Genomic DNA, 14,779 nt, shown 5'->3' on the forward strand with positions numbered 1-14,779 from the left:
GTAGTTTGCTGAGGGCAGCGCGACCCGGACTGAGGACTGAGAGACACGTACACAAACAAGCGCTGACTGACAACTGATTTATTTCATCACACATGCAGTAAATAAGTACACAAAAAAATGATCACGTGGCGCGTGTCTGTCGTGATAGGGAATAATTTGATTACATGTTTCAAAAACTTCACTTCTTTATCATGCAGAGCAAACGAAGTCTGGCTGACGCATGCGCTCTGATTTATATGTATGTGGTATGCTTCCACAATTTCGCGAAAGGTTTGGTTAAAATTTCCATATATTACTCGTGTTTCATAAAACATTGGCTCACAATGGCACGTTCTACAACGTATAGCTAAGTTCGTGCTGGTGTGATTTTTGACGGCTGTGTGGTGCTCCCTGAGACGAACATTAATGCACCGTCCCGTCTGCCCAAAATACTTCCTTCCACATGACAGTGTGATTGCATAAACTACCCCCATCGTGCATGGCACGAACTGCATTTTGTGCTTCATAGTGCATGTATTTTTGCCCGCCGATCTAGGTTTATTTACACGTTGAATAAGATGTGTGTACGTGTTATTTATGTACGTGTCTCTCAGTCCTCAGTCCGGGTCGCGCTGTTCTCCAACCAGTGCTTTTGGGTCACTACATACTCCCAGGCTCCTGTTTCCATCTCTCCGGAGATGGTATGGAAGAATACTTGAGAGAGACGCCTCTTCGATCTTGCCGCCAGGTCCCTGGTAATATACTGTCTTCAGTATGCCTCGTTGTTTCGCGATCTTCGTGACGAAGTAGGGACCCGTAAACGGAGACTTCGAGTCAAGACCTTTGCGCACAAGAATCATGCTTCCAGGCTGCACGTCGGGTATCTCTGATCGATGGCGCTTATCGAAGTTCCTTTTCACCGTTTGGCGATATTGTTGTTTCTTTTCTTCCGCCATAGGTTTTTCCTTGAGAAAGATCTTGTCAACCAAACCAAGCTCTTGATCATCAGGCAACCAGCTTGGTTTTCCGAAAGCCGCAAAGTTGGGTACAGCCGCTTCTAGAGCACACTTCCACCCGCCTTTGAAGTCTGGGTATAAAGACAGAAACATATTCAAGTCCCTGATCATACTCCCTGCAAGACAATTAGCTTCAGGGTGGTATGGTGCTGGGAAACGTAATTTGATACCTCTTTCGTCTGCCCATCGTCGAAGCTTGAGACTTCGGAAAGCTGGTCCATTGTCAGCAACTATAACTTTGACATCCTTGAAAACATTACGCTCCAGGAGTGACATCACTGAATTCGCATCTTCACGGCCGGCCTTAGCAGCAACATAGCGTGTGCACTCGTCCACGACAACCAAAAACGCTTGTGTTTTTCGCACACCCTCGCCTTTCTTCTTGACTTCCGCAAAGTCGAGGTGAAGTACTTCAAAAGGTACCTCCGAGTACACCGGCATTACCATTTTATACCCTCGTGTCCTAAACTTTGCTTTGAAGAGCTGGCATTCGTGGCATGTCTTAATGTAGCTAGCGACGTCAGCTTTCATGTTCTTCTAAATGAATCTAGCAGTGAATTTTCTGTACGTCCTCCAAAATCCATCATGTCCTCCAGATTCTGGAGTGTTATGGTACAGCCTCAGTATAGCTTGCACTTCTGTCACCGGCACGTGTGCCTTTCCGTTCTTAAAAGTCAGCTTTCCTGTACCTTCCCACAGCCTTACAAAGTTGACGTGTTCAGCTTCTGTTTCTTGTGGTATATGCAGTCTGGACAAGGCATCAGAATCCTGGTGATTTTGTCCAGGGCGATGAACTACCTCGAAGGTGTGCTGTTGAATCTCGCTTGTCCATCGTGCAATTCTACCCTTTGGCTGTGCGAGATGAAGCAGATAAGTGAATGCCTGGTTGTCGGTGAACAATTTAAAACATCTGCCTTCCAAGTATGTCCTGAAATATCTCAAGACCATGACAACTGCCAGAGCTTCTTTCTCTGTGGTGCAGTAATTAATTTGGGCTTTCGTAAACGTGTACGAAAAAAAAAACGATTACTTGTAGTTGTCGGGACGCCGGCTCCTTGTCATCTCTTTGGTAAAGAACAGCTCCAGTCCCATAATGTGAAGCATCGGTATAGAGCTCGAAGGGTAACGTGAAATCCGGCAGCGTTAGCACAGGGTCAGAAGAAATGATTGTAACCAGTTCCGAATAGGCTCGTTCACATTCGTCAGACCACATGGAGGGGACGCCTTTCTGGGTTACGGTGGTGAGACACTTCGTCTTTTTAGCGTAGTCTTTTGTAAAAGCTCTGAAGTGTCCTGCAAGACCTAAAAACACACGAAGGGAATGAACGTCATGGGGCTTCGCAAGAGACCTGATTCGCTGCACACTTTCTTCCTTGGTACTCTTTGTCTTGCCGTCAAAGCGCCTGCCGAGAAGTACTACGGTCCGGCAAAAGAACTCACTTTTCTTTGCATTAATTTTTAGTTTTGCGTCACGGAGCGCTTGCAGCACTACCGACAGGCGGATCGCATGGTCGTCTCTGGTCCTTGAATAAACTAAGATGTCGTCGACGTACACGTTACAAAACATCCCAATGAAATCTTTCAGTACAGAATTCATCATTTTCTGATAACAATGCACCTGAATTATTCCACCCAAACGGGACCCGGTTGTACTCGTACACATCAAATCGTGTAACGAACGCCGTAAACTTGGTGTCTTCCCTCAGAGGGACCTGCCAATATCCTTTACACAAGTCTATTCTGGAGAGCCATTCACACCCGCCGGTCTCATCAATTATCTCATCCATTCTTGGCATTGGGAAAGGAAACAGGTCTGTCTGCTTGTTGATGAGTCTGTAATCTGTGCATAACCGGAACGATCCATCTTCTTTAGGCACGATAGTGATTGGTGGCGCAAACAAAGATGTGGATGGTCGAATGATGCCCGCGTCTAGCATGCCTTGAAGCTCCTGTTATAACCAAGTCTTCTCGTGACTCAAGGCATATGGCTTCTTTCTTACGACGTCTTTGTCGCGTAGTTCGAAGGGAACTTCGATTGCTGAGGTAGCTGTGGGATAAGTGCCAACAGCAATGAGTTCCGCGTACTTCGACGTGACTTCGTCGGCGCACTTTACAATTTGAGGGTGCGTTCCTGTAATATGGGAGCAACTTCCGACACTGTCAGTTGGTATGACATCGTTCCACAGTATGTTTATATTTAGAAGTTTCATGTCGGCTCAGGACAGAAGAAAATCAAAATTAACACCCGACATTACGAGGCTTTTCACCCGTACTACCTGGCCTCTGAAGCGAACTTCTGCCTCGGTTCATTTCGTAAACTCCCTGCAACTTCCATCATAGCTACACACCCTGATTGGTTTTCCTGGAGAGATGTCATCTTTAGGTACCATCTCCTCGTTAATCAGGCTCACTGAAGCACCTGTGTCGATCAGTGCTGACACGTTGGAACCATTGACAACCATCACAGCGAAGAGAATGTTTGGACTTACAAATAAAAACGGTCTCTCGCTCCAATAAGTGCCCCTGCAAACAATTATGCGACGATTCTCCAAGCGATGTGTCAGTCTCATAGAATTTATGTGACGGCTGATCTGTCACGCAATTCGCGTACGGGAAGACACGTTTTCTAGAGAATCCTGCTTCGTTTGGTTGCGGTGGTGAATCTTTCAACCCGATTGCATCTGTAGATTCAGAACTAATGTACTTCAAACCATGAAGCAGCTCCTCAGACTTTACAGGTGCCTTGAGTTCTATTTGCATTCGACTTGCTTTCTTCATTCTCTGTATTATAAGTGGCACGACACATGATTCTGGCAGGTTCAGATCAGCGTTATATAGGAATTGTTGTTTTATGAAGAAATAGGCGACTAGGTTCTCGCTGTTTTGCTCAAACTTGATGGCTTTGTCCCATAATTCTACATTTTTATTTACGTTCCACCTGTCTTCTTCTACCTCTTTCTCTAGCCTCTTCTTTTCCGCCTTCTCCAACCAGTTCTTCGGGATTACTAATATATATATATATATAGTTCCCATTAATATTGTGTATAACAAAGAAAACGAGCCCTTGAAATTAACACTTCTTTCCTTCATTTATATATATATATATATATATATATATATATATAGGTTTCGAAAGAATGTTCCTGGCTATTGGTTTAATTATATGAAAGAAAACTAGTCACAGTGAATCACATAACAACATTTATTCTGAGCTTTCGGCCGGGGACCGGCCTTTATCAAAGATTCTTTGATAAAGGCCGGTGCCCGACCGACAGCTCAGAATAAATGTTGTTATGTTTTTCACTGTGACTAGTTTTCTTTCACACACACACACACACACACACACACATATATATATATATATATATATATATATATATATATATATATATATATATATATATATACATATATATATAGTTAGTAAGTGTCCCTGCAAGAGGAAATCGTGAGAAGCGGTAGAAGCAAAAAGAGAACGACGACGCTGCTCCGGAGATCATGACGGTCTGTTTTGCCTCTGTGCTCATTACACCCCCCCCCCTTTAAACCTGTCGTGTGCGCGTAATATATATATATAGTCGTGAGGGCGACGCCGCCTCTCAACGTCAACTCCTTTTACTCTTTTATAAGCACACACTAAAGCGAGAATGCCTAATAACGTACGGATTAATTTTATGCGCATTTTATTTTCTACTACGTAGCAGCGGACTAAGTACAGCATTCTGCACATCTCATTCGTGCACTATGAAGGCTTGCCCGTCAGGCAACGCGACATGCCGTTGCGACTTTCAAAGCGCAAGTTAACAATGCAAATCCTAATCATATGGTGAAAAAAAAGCTCGTTTATGCCACTGTAATTCACGGCCAGGGTCTTGCGACACATTTCGGTCGGTTGTCAGTCCCTTAAGAAAGCACATTGCGATTATATAGAGTGATAGAGTAAGTATTTACTCTAAAAAGGCGTGACCTCACTCGTGCTCACCTCATGTTCCACGATCAGAAATATTTGTCCATAGGTAAGTATTGGGAAGGTTATCGTGTATACATATTTGAACTTTGTCACTATCAAGGAGGTATTTTTCGCGGCACTACAAAATCTGCCCTAAATGGTGGATCTGCGCTGTAGAGCACACGTGTGTTTAAAAAACCTAATCTAAGAAAAAAAATAACACGTTATCAGATTGACAGGAATCCAATTCTTTGAGCTATTTCCACTCAGACAAAGCTGAGAGGGAATACCATGTCTAGAGGGTGTTTCCTAAAACGCATGCATCTATGATAGCACTGTGCTATTGATTCGCATTCACCAGACTTCACACCTGTGTGCAGATATCCCTATTATTAAAGTCGAGGCTACATGCCAGTTATCGTGGCATCTGAAATATTATTAGTTTTTCTTAGACGCTTCGGGCGTAATTCTATTGCAACTTTTATGTTGCAGTATAATTAAATATTGAATTATATATTTTTTACTATCTATTTTACTATGCTTTTCTTATCTACATTGGACACAAAACTACCCGATACAGTGGAAGGGACTCTCAAGGTGGGCCTACACGTTTGAGCCAAAAAGGAATCCCAACCAGGAATGTCTTCGCAGCTTTGACATTCCAATCAAGCCAGAAGGTTCCAGGATTCAATACGCGGCTGATATTTTGCATCATGAAGTACGAAAAAAGCTCCGGTTTTGAAGGCCCTCGAGCGAAGCTGTAATCATTCCATTTGACATGGGTCATTTTCCGTTGGGTTTTCAGAGGAAGAAGACTATTGCTTGAAAAGCAGTAGATATTATGGGAAAAAGCAGATTTCGCTAGGCTTTATCTGGCTAAAGACTGGTATTTTTCAGCCATTGCTACGAGCGAAAACCTACTAATCAAAATTAGTAGCTCAAATTAGTAGATGAAAAAGGAGCTCCACTCACAACTCAAGAAATTTTCATATGCTGAGTGAACGAAAGAAGGGGGAAGTAAAGGGTTCGCTTTTCTCTGATGTGTCTTGTGACCCGTTGTTAAGCATGTCATATGCATTTTGTATTTTAGATCAGGAGTGATACAGAATAAATAAGTGGTTTTGAGAGATTCCAGGAATAGTTACTACATTATGTTGCATTAACAATCATTGTTGTCAGCGCAAAAACGCCAAAATTCGCTTTTTCTGAATCTCTTTGTGCTCATCAAAGTGGACTCTTGGGCCTGTAGGTGATTCATGATCGACTTTGTGCTTGCTCAAGTGCAAAGTTGAAAGAGACTGCGCCTACAGAACATGAAAGGAGAGCTTCAGGAGAGCTTCCAGCCCATTAGAGTAACCTATTGGTGTATCTGCGCCAGCAGGATTCAAGACAATCACCTCCAGCATATGAGTCAGTCGACTGCGAAAAAAAAAGAAAAAAAAAGAAGAATAAAAACAGAAGAAATGCTAATAGGATAGATAGGTCCCTTTTTTAGGCGGGATAGACGGCAGATCTAGAGGTTATTACACAACACGTCGGTCGTATATGTTCTACTATACGTTCATTATTCCTAACAAAAAACTAACCAAGTTCACATTTTCCGGTGTACAAGCTCATCTTTCAACGACTGTATCATTTTTGCACACCCGCTTAGACGGCGCCAAGCTTGCGGTGACAGCCACATGTCGATAAGAACTAAATGAAAACAAATAAAAACTATCTTTAACGTCCTTTTCTAACTCTCACTCCTAGCGTTCTCAAACTTATCTAGTTCTAATTTGAGGTAAAGCAAGAAGCAAACGAGCAACACCTAAGTGATACACCAAAGGAAATTTGGTTATTATGCAACCACAATATCCTGTTCGTACCCTAACATAATGGTTCCCGCTAGCTGAAAAAAGAAATTAGGAAAGCAGCATGCTGCCCCAATATCCCACCGGTGCGGCAGCGCAAGAAACTAAACAAACAAATAAAAAACAAGATTCTCTAGATGCATCGCGGCGCGTCTATAACGGCCAGACATTTAGCGTAAGACGTCTAAAAAAACTGCCACTTCATTGCCAGTCGTCGCCGTCGAGATCATAACGCCGACACACAGCGCACTCTATTCTGCACATTGAGGTGAAGCGACAGTCTCGGGGCGTGTGTACTGTTTCTTTTGATTCTCTTTTATTTAGTGCCGCGTCACTGCATACGTCATGGCGGGACTTTTGAATTCTTGAAGGTCGATACGCCACGTGGTGTGGTTCTCGCGAACTAGGCCGCTGGGTCCAGAAAAGCTGCATATGCTGTATTACTTGTCTTGCGTGGATGGGGGCTGCACTGCACTGCTGCTCAGCTGGGCCAGCCAGAGACAGGAGGGTGAGCAGCCATGGCTCTCAGGAATAGTGAGTCACCTTTATTGATCAAGAAGCGTGTATTCAGGTCACATACCATTTGTAGAACTGAACGTGCCACTATGCGATTGTCCTGAGAACGTAGCAACGTGCCACAGCATTGAAAAAGATAAGCTACGGCAGGTAAAATGAATATTTACTACTCCTGTGTGGCCTAAGGTTTCAACTAGAGCTCTTCTCCCTGCATGTTGCGAAAAGCCAGGCGATTTTTACCCGCTTGCTACTTCCAAGCAGAGCACTTGATACACTGAGCGAGTCACAAGCACAAGAGCTCAATAAGCAATACAAGTGTTTGTGCTATTTCAAAAGCACAACTTTCCAGTCTCACATATATAGAGTTAATAAGCTGCAGACTTTGCACTTTCGACATTGTCATTACTGTCTTATTTTGCTTCTCCTTAAGTGTCCAATTGGCATCGATGTGTGAAAATAACAAAAGCATCCACTGCTAGTAAAAATGTTTGGGTTGTGAAGGTGTGCACATCAACTGTTGTCTACGGCACCATCTGTACTTTAAAAAAAAACTAACTTAGTAACCAGCCATCTGGCAATTTTCTGCCATCGAAGCTCCCAGGCAGAGCACTGTCCATCAAGATGAGGATGCCATGCGCGCTTCCAGGCCACTTTGATATTGACTGGATGATGACACCCCCACTGTTGAAAAAGATTTGCACAATTAGGGAGCAGAAGTCCTACCTATTTTTGTACAGGTTCTCCAAGTCATAAGGTGGCGTGATTTGCCGGTGCGTGCAATCGATGGATCTCAGGACCTTACCAAAGTGCGAACAGCGAAGAGGCCAAAAAGGATATATTCAAAAAACGATCATTGAAAGTGCCATTAATACATATTTGGCAGTAACACAAAGCTATCACTTAGTCAAAGCTACCAAAATATGCTATATTCCATTTGAAACAAGCTGAAGCCCCATGGAAGCCTTGCATACTGTAATACATATGTCCTGGTGAAGTATATTGCAACCACAGAGGGTAATCTTCTGTACAAGTAATTTTGAAAATTAAGGCGAATTCCTGAAAAAGACCCACATGGCTCCTGGAAAATAAGTTCGCATTAATTTTTTTTTCTCTCAACTATCAAGCATGGTAAACAGACAAGCTCCTCTTAATAATGAGATAAAAGCCTGCTTAAGCGAAATCATAAAAAACTGCTGGTGTACTTGCTCATATTTCAATATAGGTATATTGGCCTTATATATGTATATAAAGCTGTAGTAGCACAAGTTTCATACTGGAACTTAACATGGGGTAACATTACGTCTGCTGGGATGAAAAACTTACAAACGTACGTTATAGCACTACACGAACAGCAATGAAATTACTTGCGCAAGTTCAACTCACCGATGGCACAACGATATTAGCAGCCGTCAGCCTTATCGGGAATCGAATGTGCTCTGCGGCCAACAGGCAAAAGACGCCTGTGAAATAGAAGCTGCCGTTGACGTAGAAATGCGAGGCTAGCAAGACGTGCACATGTGCCCGAAAAGTAAAACTAAGCACGCGAGCTGTGGTCAAACTAGGCAAAACTGCTTGCTAGCGTGCTCTATCGGCAGATGCGCTGTCGATAGCGGCACTGCATCAGCACATCCGGCTGACCTGTCCCAATATTCTGATGCTCACGCTACCACCGGTACGAGTGAAGCCGCGCTGCTACCATCACTGCTCGTCAGGGGCGAAAATGATCAGCTGCATTTCGAGCGAAGCAGAAGGCGTACGCCTCCGAAGTTTTGTTCACTGCGCGGGCAGACAAATGCATAAAGCGTTGAAAACGCCACTGACAAGCAGTGAAGGCAGCAGCGCGGCTTCTCTCGTGCCGGTGATAGCGTGAGCATCAGAATATTGGGTTGGGTTAGCCGGGTGTGCCGACGTACTCTCGCCATTTGCGGCGCATCTGCTGATGGAGTGCGCTGGCATGCAGTTCTGCCCAGTTCGGCCACCGCTCGCGTGCTCCGTATTACTTTTCGGGCACCTGTACTGGTGAAGCATAAGAAATCGCCGTGGCCGCTGTAGTCCAGGCTCCAGTATCGTGCAAAACGACAGGACAGATGGACTCAAGATCCTGTAGATAGCAGGTGCTGGTCTACGAATTCATCCAAGGCAAAGTACCAGTGAAAATTGTGTTCTCTCCGGAGCAAAGCGTGACGTCCACGCGCTCTCGCAGCCAGATACAAGTCCAAGTATTCACCGGAGAACAGTCAATGCGTACTGCCAAAGCAGCGTCATTTACTGCAGAATGTAACGTCGCGCGACTTCGGTTAGAGACATTATGACGTTCGCATTACGGTTATCGTAAGAAGGAGAAGCAGTGAGTTAAAAATGAAAACTCCTAGCCCAGCGCCAAATTCTTAAAGCCCTCGTAAAGCACCATCGCAAATCTGTCGGGCAAAACACGGTTATCAGCGCTTTTAATCTTCTGTCACACGGGCACAACCTCTTCACAATTCTTGGAAATGTCAACACAGCACCACTATTCAAAATGCACATCGTTTTCCTCCCAAACACTGCATTTGCCTGGACTGCTCACAAGGAAATAGAAGCGCACGGGCTAACCAGTGGCGAAGCAAGAACCAAAGACAAAGTGTAGTTCATGCGTTAACGTACGAGCACGGAATCACTCAAGTAACGTTCCAAACAGGATGTCGGAACGAAATGTTTTTTGTTTCGGTTTTAGTTAAGTTCCACCGCAAAAAGTTCCGTTCCGTTTCTGTTCCGGAACGAAACAAAAATGCTCCGTAACGGTTCGTAACGTTTTCTTTTGTATGGGAAAATTTGAAGTTAAGGTAATCTTACACAACATTGGATTTGTGGTGTAGTTACTTTCCCTCCTGTTAGGAAAGTGGGACAAGGGTAAAACACGTTCTTCAGAGGAGGGGAAGTAACTGTACCACGAATTCCTACCAATTAGCACAAGCTAGTATTAATTTCAGTCATAGTAGTTATTTTCTTAAAAGACAAATACGAATTTTTTTAGTGGGCTCACTCAAGGGAGTGAGCACGATCTCAAAAGCAGCATGTCATTCAGTGCATTCTGATGCGCGAGACCGCTGTTCTGATAAAAGGATCGCCAGGCCTGCGCGGAATAAGCAGCACCGTCACAACGAAAGCGGGAACAGCGGACTTTGTAGAGCCCATTGGAGAGTTCCTTGAGGCAATAATACAAGTACACATACAAGGTGCCTACTACGTCATAAGTCATTGCAATTTTTCTGAAGCAGAGAGGTTCCCACTATGCCATTTTTCGTCATTCTTCGGAGTCTCGTGGTACACGCTACACATCTGTAAGGCATTATGTGCACTTTATGCTTTGACTGGTGACGATAAAGAAATATGGCTGAGCACTTTGCAGTGGGTGGGAAGCAGTGCTGCGGAATGGGCGCCTCCATTCCATTTCAATGCAAATGCGGCGAATTAGAACTGGCCGCAGTTACATTCCTTTCAATTATTCATAATGAAAAAAACTTAGCTCATTCGGACTCTGGGAATCGCCGGGCAGTTCAATTCCATTCCTGTAATTGCTCAAGGTAGGAGAGACATCTTGAACGCCCCATAAAGCTGATGTCATCAGATGCATTAAGAACTGCAAAAGTACGTAAAATACGTTACCAAGGTCGAGGTATAGAGCTTGGTGACATATCTCGCGGAGTACAACCACTCTACTAATTTTTATAGGGGCAGTTTCCCGCTACTTGTAGTATTTGCATGGTCAGCACGTTTGAACGATTGGTGTTGTTTTAATATTGTTTATACTGTGGGCACTAGTTATGTGCTTCTTTCTCATCTGTGCATTATCATAATCATCATCATCCGTTTGCCTCTCTGTCCTCATCGTCACCGTGTGTCATTCTCATCATCATCGGGTGTGTGCACGTTCGGCCCATTCTCTTCCGAGGCCTTGGGTCTAATAAACGTCGCTTCGACCAAGACGTCATACGTGGTGGAGGTGGATTTTCGGTCCTTGGTCCTCTCCCAGCCAGTTCTACCCCCTGCAGCTTCGTTCAGGCCGCCGCCTGCCCCCACTGTCCGGCAGTATGTCGCAAAACGAGCCTGCCGGCGCTGATGCCGTGTCTACGCCACCGCCGCACACCTTGCCTCCTGTTATCGTACAAGGCCACCACCGTGACCCCCCGCTCTTCGCTGGCCTTCGTGGAGAAGACGTCGAAGACTGGCTCGACGACTACGACCGCGTGAGTGCCGCTAATCGGTGGGACGAGGCCGCCAAACTGCGTTACGTCCCTTTCTACCTGACCGGCGTCGCGAAGACGTGGTACTTCAACCACGTCGTTGACTTACCCGACTGGGCGACCTTCCACCGGCAGCTCCGCCATGTTTTTGGCGCACCGGACGTTCGGTCCGCCGTCGCGAAGAGGACCCTCGATGCTCGCCAACAACATCCCGGAGAGTCGTACACGTCGTACATCGAGGATGTTCTTGCGCTATGCCGGCGTGTCACTTCCTCCATGCCCGAATCGGACAAAGTACGCCACATTTCGAAAGGCATAGGGGCAGTTGCCTTTAATGCCCTCGCTGCACAGAACCCAACTACCATCGCTTACGTCGTCACGACTTGTCAGCGCCTCGATGCCCTGGACTCGGTTCTTCTACAACCCGACATTGGTGAACACCACTCTACGTCTGAAACACATCTCCGTGACCTCATAAGGGACATAATACGGGAAGAACTACAGTCGATGGGCTTCTCACCTCCGTCACCGTGTTCTACACAGTCTTCTGGACCGGCCTTGCGCGACATCATCCGGGAGGAACTCACATCCATGACCATCCCTGCGCACGTACAGGCACCTGCTTCTCGGCCCATCCCAACCTACGCCCAAGTTGCCGCCGCGCCTCCCGGCAACGTAAACACGACTTTGCCGCTACCATACGCGTCGATTGCTGCCGCGCCCCCGGTCCACTTCCGTTCGGCGCTGCCTGACCCTTCACCTGCCCACCTGACCACAACATATCCAGGTGCTTCGAACGCCTACTACTCACCACCGTGGCGCACGTCCCGCCCAGTATGCTACTACTGCGGGTATCGCGGCCATATCTCTCGTTTCTGCCGAAAGCGCCAGCAGGACGAGCGTCGAGGTTACGACATGCGTGAACGAGATTTTAGCACTGGGGCCTCTTATCATGGTCAGCGTTACTCGTCGCCCCCGCACCGGTCTCCATCTCCGCCCGCGTCGAATCCACCACGCAACAGCCGATACGCACGACGCCGCTCACCCTCGCCCTTTCGCCGCTCCTCTTCTCCACTTCGGCCTGCCTCATTCGCCACCGATAATCAGTCGGAAAACTAGGTGATGCAGTTTTTGGAGGAAAAACTGCATTCCAAGTTAGGACTGAAATTCCTCCATCAGGCCCGTGCAACATGGTCTTTGTCGTAGTGGAAGGAGTGCATGTCTATGCTTTGGTGGACACGGGTGCGACATTTTCTCTTATACGTGCTGATTTGTGTCAACGTTTGAACAAAGTGATGACGCCTTACGATGTACCCCCGTTACTCGCTGCCCAGGGGAACACCATTCGTCCTTCCGCTTTTTGTACTGCTCGTGTTTTTATCGACGGTATCCGTCATCACATCCACTTTGCTGTCCTGCCCCGTTGCTCTCACAAATTATTCTTAGGGTGGGATTTTCTCTCATCTGCTTCCGCAGCTAGTTGTTGTGGCCAGCGCGTCGTCCACCTCACTGACACCGACTTCATGCTCCACGACGACACCCAGAAGCCACTTCGTCTGATCGCTGCGCAAGACACCGAACTGCCGCCACTCCACGAACAACTTGTCACCATTACGTCCAACGACATCGACCACGGCGACGTGTTGATCTCCCCTTCATCACTTTGCGCTCGTCAAGGCATACTTCTTCCGTCCAGTGTCGTTCGTTTTCGCAAGGAATCTGCTCTCATCACCGCCGTAAATTCAACATAGGAGAAGATTCTATTGGCACAGAACACCACAGTGGCCCGTGTTGCCGACCACGAGCCTGTATTCGTCATGCCCCTGCAAGCCATCTCATCCAAAGGCCCTTCCGTCGGGGAGCGTGCTTCTTCCTCCGCCTTTACCGCCGCCATCAGCAACGACTTGACAGCTTCACAGACGCAGCAGCTGCTCGAATTGTTACAGAAACATGCAAATTCTTTCGATGTTTACTCGTCTACATTGGGCCGCACTACCACTACAACGCATCGAATTCACACAGACGAAACATCTATCGTACACCGCCGGCCATACCGCGTGTCTCTCGCTGAGAGAAAAATTATAGAAGAAAACGTTGCCGACATGCTCAAACGTGAGGTAATACGCCCCTCATCTAGCCCTTTGTCGTCTCCTGTCGTTTTGGTCCGTAAAAAGGATGGCTCTGTGCCCTTTTGCGTGAATTACCGGGCGCTCAATAAGATCACCCGCAAGGACGTGTACCCCATGCCACGCATTGACGACGCCCTCGATTCCCTACAAGGCGCGGAATACTTTTCAAGCCTCGACTTGCGCTCAGGATACTGGCAAATTCTCATGCATGAAGGCGATAAAGTGAAAACGGCGTTCGCAACCCCCGACGGACTATACGAATTCAACGTGATGCCTTTCGGGCTGTGCAACGCGCCCGCGACATTTGAGCGCATGATTGACACCGTGCTGCGCGGCCTCAAACGGAAAACTTGTCTTTGCTACGTGGACGACATCGTTATCTTTTCGTCAACGTTTCCTCAGCACCTGCAACGCTTAGATGAAGTTTTGACGTGCCTTGCCGGCGCTGGTCTCCAACTCAACACCAAGAAATGCTGTTTCGCCAGCAAATCTATCAAGGTCTTGGGACACGTCGTTAGCAAAGATGGAATTCGGCCAGACCCTGAGAAGATTGCGGCGGTTCTTCGCTTTCCGCGCCCGGAAAGACCGAAGGAGTTGCGGAGTTTCCTGGGCCTCGCCTCCTATTTTCGTCGGTTTATTCAGAACTTCGCCTCAATAGCTGCTCCACTACACCAGCTACTTGCTTCCGACGTCCCCTTCCGGTGGTCTGAAGAATGCCAAACAGCATTCGACCTGTTAAAGGACGCCCTCACGTCCGAACTAGTTCTCTGCCATTTGGACGAAGCCGCACCGACTATCCTTCATACAGACGCTAGCGGCCGCGGTGTAGGTGCCGTTCTTCTGCAACGCGACACCTCTTCACAAGAGATAATGGTTGCATATGCCAGTCGCGGACTCACCGCTGCCGAAAAGAACTACACGATAACTGAGCAGGAGTGCTAGGCTGTGGTTTGGTCGGTGCAGAAGTTCCGTCCCTCCACGGCCGTCACTTCACAATTGTTACGGACCACCACGCCTTATGCTGGCTTTCCACTCTGAAGAACTTGTCCGGACGCTTGGGTCGGTGGATACTACGACTGCAGGAGTATGACTTCGACATAATTTACAAGTCTGG

Source organism: Rhipicephalus sanguineus, chromosome 5, assembly GCF_013339695.2.
Source record: "Rhipicephalus sanguineus isolate Rsan-2018 chromosome 5, BIME_Rsan_1.4, whole genome shotgun sequence".
NCBI classification, from domain to species: Eukaryota; Metazoa; Arthropoda; class Arachnida; order Ixodida; family Ixodidae; genus Rhipicephalus; species Rhipicephalus sanguineus.